The sequence below is a fragment of the Astatotilapia calliptera genome, chromosome 7 (assembly GCF_964374335.1).
Source record: "Astatotilapia calliptera chromosome 7, fAstCal68.1, whole genome shotgun sequence".
Lineage (NCBI taxonomy): Eukaryota > Metazoa > Chordata > Actinopteri > Cichliformes > Cichlidae > Astatotilapia > Astatotilapia calliptera.
The window spans coordinates 69,602,537-69,609,913 of record NC_137428.1 but is presented as its reverse complement, the minus strand read 5'-3'; the positions used below and the strand labels follow the sequence as shown (position 1 = coordinate 69,609,913).

The window sequence follows — 7,377 nt, the reverse complement described above, 5'->3', positions numbered from 1 at the left end:
CTAACAGACCACCGTGACCCAGTTTATTACTGGCTCTGGAGAACAAGCTGTGCGAGCTTCGGGCACGGATCTCATTCCAGCGAGAGATGCGGGACTGCTGCGTGATCTGCCTCACAGAAACCTGGCTATCGGACAAGGTACCGGACTCCGCAATACAACTACCGGGGTTCTCCGTGCATCGCGCGGACAGGTCACAGGATCTTACTGGGAAAAGCAGAGGCGGTGGTGTATGTTTCATGATCAACAACAGCTGGTGTGATTATGCGAACGTGCACCCGGTCAAATCCTTCTGCTCACTGGACCTGGAGTACCTGATGATTAAGTGCCGGCCATTCTGGCTACCGAGGGAATTTACAGCAGTGATTATTACGGCTGTTTACATTCCCCCACAAGCCGACACTGACGAGCACTCAGGGAACTGTACAGCGCGATCAGGAGTGAGGAAACCGCACACCCAGAGGCAGCGTTTATCACAGCCGGAGACTTTAAAAAGGGAAACCTGAAGAAAGTCTCACCCAAACTCCACCAACCTCAGACATGTAACTGTGTCTGAGGAGGATGTGCGGAGGTGCTTCAGGAAGGTGAACGCACGCAAAGCTACTGGTCCGGACGGGATTCCCGGCCGCGTCCTCAAGTCATGCGCGGCTCAGCTGGCTGGAGTGTTCACGCACATCTTCAACCTTTCCCTCTCTCTGTCTGTAGTCCCAGCCTGCTTCAAAATGGCCACCATCGTCCCTGTACCCAAATCCTCCACCATCTCCTCATTGAACGACTGGCGACCTGTAGCCCTGACCCCCATCGTAAGCAAATGCTTCGAGAAGCTGGTCAGGGACTTCATCTGCTCTGCACTACCCGACTCACTGGACCCTCTACAGTTTGCATACCGCCACAACAGGTCCACTGATGATGCCATAGCCCTGACACTACACACTGCCCTGTCACACCTGGAGAAGAGAGACACGTATGTGAGAATGCTGTTTGTAGATTACAGCTCAGCATTCAATACCATCGTTCCCTCGAAGCTGGACAGGAAACTGCAGGATCTAGGACTGAGCAGCTCCCTCTGCAGCTGGATCCTTAGCTTCCTGTCTGACAGACGCCAAGTGGTCAGACTGGGCAGCATCACCTCATCCCCCGTCACACTGAACACTGGTGCTCCACAGGGGTGTGTACTGAGCCCTCTCCTATACTCACTCTACACCTACGACTGCACAGCCACTAACAGCTCCAACATCATTGTGAAGTTTGCGGACGACACTACAGTGGTGGGTCTTATCACCAATGGTGATGAGACGGCTTACAGGGAGGAGGTCAGCGCCCTGACCCACTGGTGTCAAGACAACCATCTCACCCTCAACGTCGCAAAGACAAAGGAGTTGATAGTGGACTTCCGGAGGTGCAGAGAAGTACACACCCCCATCACCATCAACGGCGCTGCTGTGGAGAGAGTGAGCAGCTTCCGGTTCCTTGGTGTACATCTGGCTGAGGATCTTACGTGATCAGTACACACAAACAAAACAGTGAAGAAGGCGCAGCAGCGCCTCTTCTTTCTCAGGAGACTGAAAAGATTCGGCATGAGCCCCCGCATCCTCAGGACCTTCTATCACTGTGCCATTGAGAGCATCCTCACTGGATGCATCACCACCTGGTATGGCAACAGCACCGCCTACAACTGCAAAGCTCTCCAGAGAGTAGTGCGGTGCTCTGAACGGATAATTGGAGGTGAGCTTCCCTCCCTCCAAGACATCTACAGGAAGCGGTGCCTGAGGAAAGCGGGGAGGATCATCAAGGACTCCAGTCACCCCAGCCATAAACTGTTCAGACTACTTCCATCAGGAAGGAGGTTCTGCAGCATCCGGTCCCGTACCAGCAGACTGAGAGACAGCTTCTTCCACCAGGCCATCAGACTGCTGAACACGTCATAGACACCTCAGCTTCACTACTGGAACTTTAACATTATGCACTCCACACTGTACAGTAATGCCACTGTTTTGCACATGTCTCAACTCTGTATATTTTTATATATTTTATTTATTGCTTACTCTATTTAATTTGTAAAATATGTGTACACACACACACACACACACACACACACACACACACGTAAAAAAATATTTAGTATACACATCCAGAAATGCATATACTATTATATATTGTACATATATTTATTAGTTTCAGATGTAGCCATTCTTGTATTTTGCTTGTTTACATTATTGTATTTTGCACAACTCTGTTGCTTGTGAAGCTCGCACACAAGAATTTCACTCACATGTGCTGTACCAATGTACCTGCACATGTGATGTGACAATAAAAGTGATTTGATTTGATTTGATGAAGCAGGTATGGAGGAGATCAAAACTCCAGACATCCAGAGGCCCCCAGAACACAAGAGACCAAGGAAGACCAACAGAGGTCATAACTTCTTACCTGAAGTTCAGTTCACACTTGGACCGGCGGCCGCCTCGGGTCTCTTTTCCTTCTGCGTCCCTTTTCCTTCATCCACCTGCTGCCCTCCACCACTTGCTAATGTTACTGAATCTGTGGAAGCTCCGCGATAGCCACCACACGAAGTAACGAGTAACGACCCTATCTAAATCCCAGCAACGACTAACGCGTTCCTGATTTTGGCATAATAACTAGTTACCGTGCTCGTTACCACAATAATAACGTAGTTACTGTAACGCGTTACTTAATAACGCGTTAGTCCCAACACTGCTTGTTAATGATCTCACTGAGGGGGTTCAGGCCTATGCAGAACAGCAGTGGGGAAAGAGCATCTCCTTGGTACACAGCAAATCCAGCATGTCCAAATTAACACTGTCGGATTTGATTTCAACACTATTAAAGTGTCTATATGGGTCCACACCAGAGAGTGTTAATTTAACTCTTTTTGGAGAGTTGGTACGTTAACTCTGATTTAGTGTTAAACACCAAATCTGTCTGGAGTTGATAATTTAACACTTGGTGTTAAGAGTTTATATATTAACTCTCAAAGAGTATTTTAGTTTAACTACGTAAGAGTTATCTTCTAATTCATTCTAAAAAGCGGGAATTTTACTGTTCTGAACTTCTAGAAATTTCTTCTGGAAATAAACATTTACTAAAAAGACGCAATGGTTTTTGAAAAACATTTATTCTGAACTGTGCACCACAATTTCAAAACATTTTCTGAAAGATGTAACAGTGTACATGTTCTCACTTTCATTAGAATTTTGTTTATCAAAAGGTCTGACATGGTAAATGCAAATAACAGCGTTCTCATCACTTATTTCTTCAATACAATATGCATGTCCTTCATTCATCCCTTTGTGGAACTTCAACGCACTTCTGCTCTCCCCCATATTCCATCTTCACAAGCATATCCTGTGCGGAGATTGAATAAAAATTAGTTGACACTAATTAATGGCACAAATAATCCAGTAAACAATTGCAGCACAGTGAAAAAAAAGGAATCCTCTTTGAGCCATTACTTGTGTAAAGTATTTTCCCGAAAGACAAGGACACAGGCAACAGGTAATACTGAACTAAATGTAAAACCTCAACCTTTTTCATTTTTACCTAAACCGTGTGCACAAAACTCTGGAGGGATCTATGCTAACGTAGAATCCAGTCAGGACGTCAGCTACTGCTGTTTGCTCGTTTTTTTATGGGCGATCGTTTTCAGGCTTCAAGTAGCACCATTATACCAACATTTCACATTCTACACATTGTTTTAGGTGTATTTGACCAAAAGTTTGACTGAAAATTCACATGCAAGCTTTTTTTCAAGGCTGTGGTATTTGCCCGCAAACAATACCTTTCAGCTAGCTAAAACAGAATATTATGCTATCACCGAGCAACATGGCTAATGCCTTTCACACAGCTTTGTCTCAACTCCAAAGAGCCACAGAAGTAAAAGCTCATAATAATAATTGAAACGATCTTTGAAAAAATGACTTACCAAGCATGGCAAACAACTCAAATATGTAGAGCAAAATGTTCTGAAACGGCTTCACTTCAGCTTCAATTGGAGCCGTGCTGGGGGCGGAGTCTGTGAATTTACTCTGTTGGTGTCATAGCCCCTGTAGGAGTTCAGAGTTAAGAGGTCAAGAGTTAATGTTTCCATTGTAACACCTCCAGATTTGACAGAGAAACACTCATTTTTAACACTCGATTTTAACTACTATCATTTTACACCTCAGAGTTACATTAAAAGAATGTGACTCTACTTAGAGTAAAATTAACTCTACTTTTGCAAGAAGACTATTAACACCAAAACATTTAACACTTTTGAATTTGCTGTGTAGATCCAACACTTGATGGTGACTTGTAAATGGTAAATGGCCTGTATTTATATAGCGCTTTACTAGTCCCTAAGTACGGTGGCCCCGAGAGACAAAGCACGTACAAACTCCAAAACTCTTGCAAACTCCAAAACACTTGCAAAATCCAAAGCACATGCAAATTTCCAAAACACAACGGAAGTGCTCCAGGACGCTAGAGGCAGTGTTGAGCTTTTGTTACCTAGTAACTACACAAGCCAGGAAGTACCAATGACCGGATTTGGGCTGTATCCCAATTCAGGGTCTGCAGCCTTAAAGGCCGCATTTCAAGGCCGATTACGGCACAGTGACACGACGAAGGCTGCCCCAATTCAAAGGCTGCTCAAAATGCGTCCCTCAAATGCGTCCTTAATTTCCCTGAATTTTAAGGATGGGCCCAACATATCCCAGATTTCACAGCGCGGTGGTGGTGTGGATAATTTTGCCAAAAAAACGGCGGAAGCGGAGCCGCGAAGAGTAAACTTTCAGAAGTAAGTACTGAATATTATGTCACTTATTTATGCGCAAATGTTTTTATAATGAAGAACATTAAAACATTACTGTTGGCCACATATCGGGAAAGTTATGTGACATTAGCGATGTTTGTACTAACTTGGTTTTAAAGCCTTTACTTCAAAATATACGCCGTTCAATAGTTGACCTTAATCTTACTGAGAATGTGATGATTTTATGGATAATTAAAGTCAGTCATATATCCACAAACACAACAGGCTGAAAGTCAGTGATGCTTTTGGTTTGCAGTCCTGAATATCACGGCACAAGCAGGATTCACTGCACTGTTAATGTTAGCTACGTTATATTGCTTCCTCTGTTCGGTGGTGTTGAGCCAAACGGACTTTAACGTGTGTTTGAACGAGCTGACGATTCACTCGTTAAGCTGAAAGAAAGATGCTTTAATCACAGGAGTCACACATGTGTCCACTGTACCATCTGGGAACTCTTTTTGTTTCGTAATAACACAAACACTAAATCCTCCTTCTTTTGTGCTGTTTTGCAGCAGTGTATACACCTGAGACTGTCACCTGTCTGTCTGTCCTGCACTCTCTCTCTGTTTCTTTCTCTCTGATTGTGTAATAAAAGTATGAACATTCATTTATAAGTTACACTTGTGTTTGAATCCTGCAGCTTATCACACATTTGATTTCCATGTGTGACGACTGCAAGTGTCCAGAGTGAGGACAGACTGAGGGAGCCACTGCTGCACATCATCTGTGAGGCTTTGCACCCCTGATTATCCACCAGGACTGACAGATGGAGAGAATAGACAGACTGTTCCCTGTTTGTGAAGGACTGCTAGAAAAGTTTAGAATCACTAATTGTCTGTCCTGAATCAGTCTTATTAGGTAATGTTCAAATAATGTGATCATCCCAGTGTTTTCAGTGTGGGAGGAAGTACTCAGGGCCTTCAAGTTACACACTATGAAAGGCAGCAACAAGTTTAATGTTCAGAAACCTAAAGGCTGTATCAGCAGCAGAATGGAGCTAAAAATAAATGTTGGTTTCAGTTCTATGAAGCTTTGAGTATTTTGGATCAGCAGCTGCTGTGTTTGTTGCATCATATTGCTGTAATTGTTTATATGCTTTATATATTCTGAGATAAGTTGATCTATAGTGTTACATCTTATTCTATAAGGATGTTATGTGTTTGTAGACTTTCTGCCCAGTTTGACCCATTTTGTCACGGACCCGGCTCTGGAGGACTCGGGGGTCCGTGAGCAAATCAAATCAAATCAAATCACTTTTATTGTCACATCACATGTGCAGGTACATTGGTACAGCACATGTGAGTGAAATTCTTGTGTGCGAGCTTCACAAGCAACAGAGTTGTGCAAAATACAATAATGTAAACAAGCAAAATACAAGAATGGCTACATCTGAAACTAATAAATATATGTACAATATATAATAGTATAGCAGGATGTAGTATTATTATTATTATTATTATTATTATTATTATTATTATTATTATTAGTGTTGTTGTTATTTGGGGATGTGTTTTTCTGCACTATGCTGTTTCCACTCATATGTAGAGGCACGGTGTGTACATGTGTGGCTGGAGGATGGAGAACAGCCACATGCAGGCCTGATGGGTGTGGCCCTGCAGGAGGACTGGCCACACCTGAAGTTCCTGCCACACACCTGTTGGTGATCAGGGCTCGTCGGGGGAGCTACTTAGGAGAGTGTTGGAGCTGCCACCGGCGCGGGATCATTAAGCTAAGACTCCAAGTCAGTGTGTAGTAGTAGGAAGTGTGCATCGTGTGTGCGCGCGGGTTCAGTGTTTAACGGCTGCTTCTGTATTGTCCTGCATGTGGAACGAGGGACCAGAAGGGCAGCACGCACAGGGTGTGCAGAAACACAACTGCCGGGAGCACGAGCACGGACGTCGGAGGGGAACACACATATGGGAGTCTAGGGAGCAAAGGGGATTTATTGGGCATCTGTTATCTTCACTGTAAATAAAGTGCACTGTTTGCATCGCAGAGTTTGCGTTTTGGGTCCTCATTCCCCCATAGCCCCACGGTCTGTCAGCCAGACCGTGACAGATTTAGCAGAAGTCAGCCTGTTTAAGGCTCTGATATCTATTCTGTATGACTTAAAGCAGTTATGACATGGTCTGATTTTCTCACCCAATAAAGGAATATTCAATATATCAGTCTACTCTTCATTTTATCAGAAACAGTTATCACAGCTTGTACATTTTCTTTTTATAAATATATACAGTGGGGCAAAAAAGTATTTAGTCAGCCACCGATTGTGCAAGTTCCCCCACTTAAAATAATGACAGAGGTCAGTAATTTGCACCAGAGGTACACTTCAACTGTGAGAGACAGAATGTGAAAAAAAAATCCATGAATTCACATGGTAGGATTTGTAAAGAATTTATTCGTAAATCAGGGTGGAAAATAAGTATTTGGTCACCTCAAACAAGGAAAATCTCTGGCTCTCACAGACCTGTAACGTCTTCTGTAAGAAGCTTTTCTGTCCCCCACTCGTTACCTGTATGAATGGCACCTGTTTGAACTCATCATCTGTATAAAAGACACCTGTCCACAGC

The 7,377-nt window shown here is 43.8% G+C and overlaps 1 long non-coding RNA gene across 1 annotated transcript; it reads right to left on the bottom strand.

Moving 5' to 3' along the window:
- Positions 1 to 3,114: 3,114 nt before the first annotated feature.
- On the bottom strand, positions 3,115 to 4,289 carry LOC145429842 (uncharacterized). Its single transcript, XR_013910172.1, has 2 exons — positions 3,941 to 4,289; positions 3,115 to 3,363 (listed from the first exon to the last, which is right to left on the bottom strand). It is a non-coding gene; the product is annotated as an uncharacterized LOC145429842 (long non-coding RNA).
- Between the last annotated feature and the right edge of the window lie 3,088 nt (positions 4,290 to 7,377).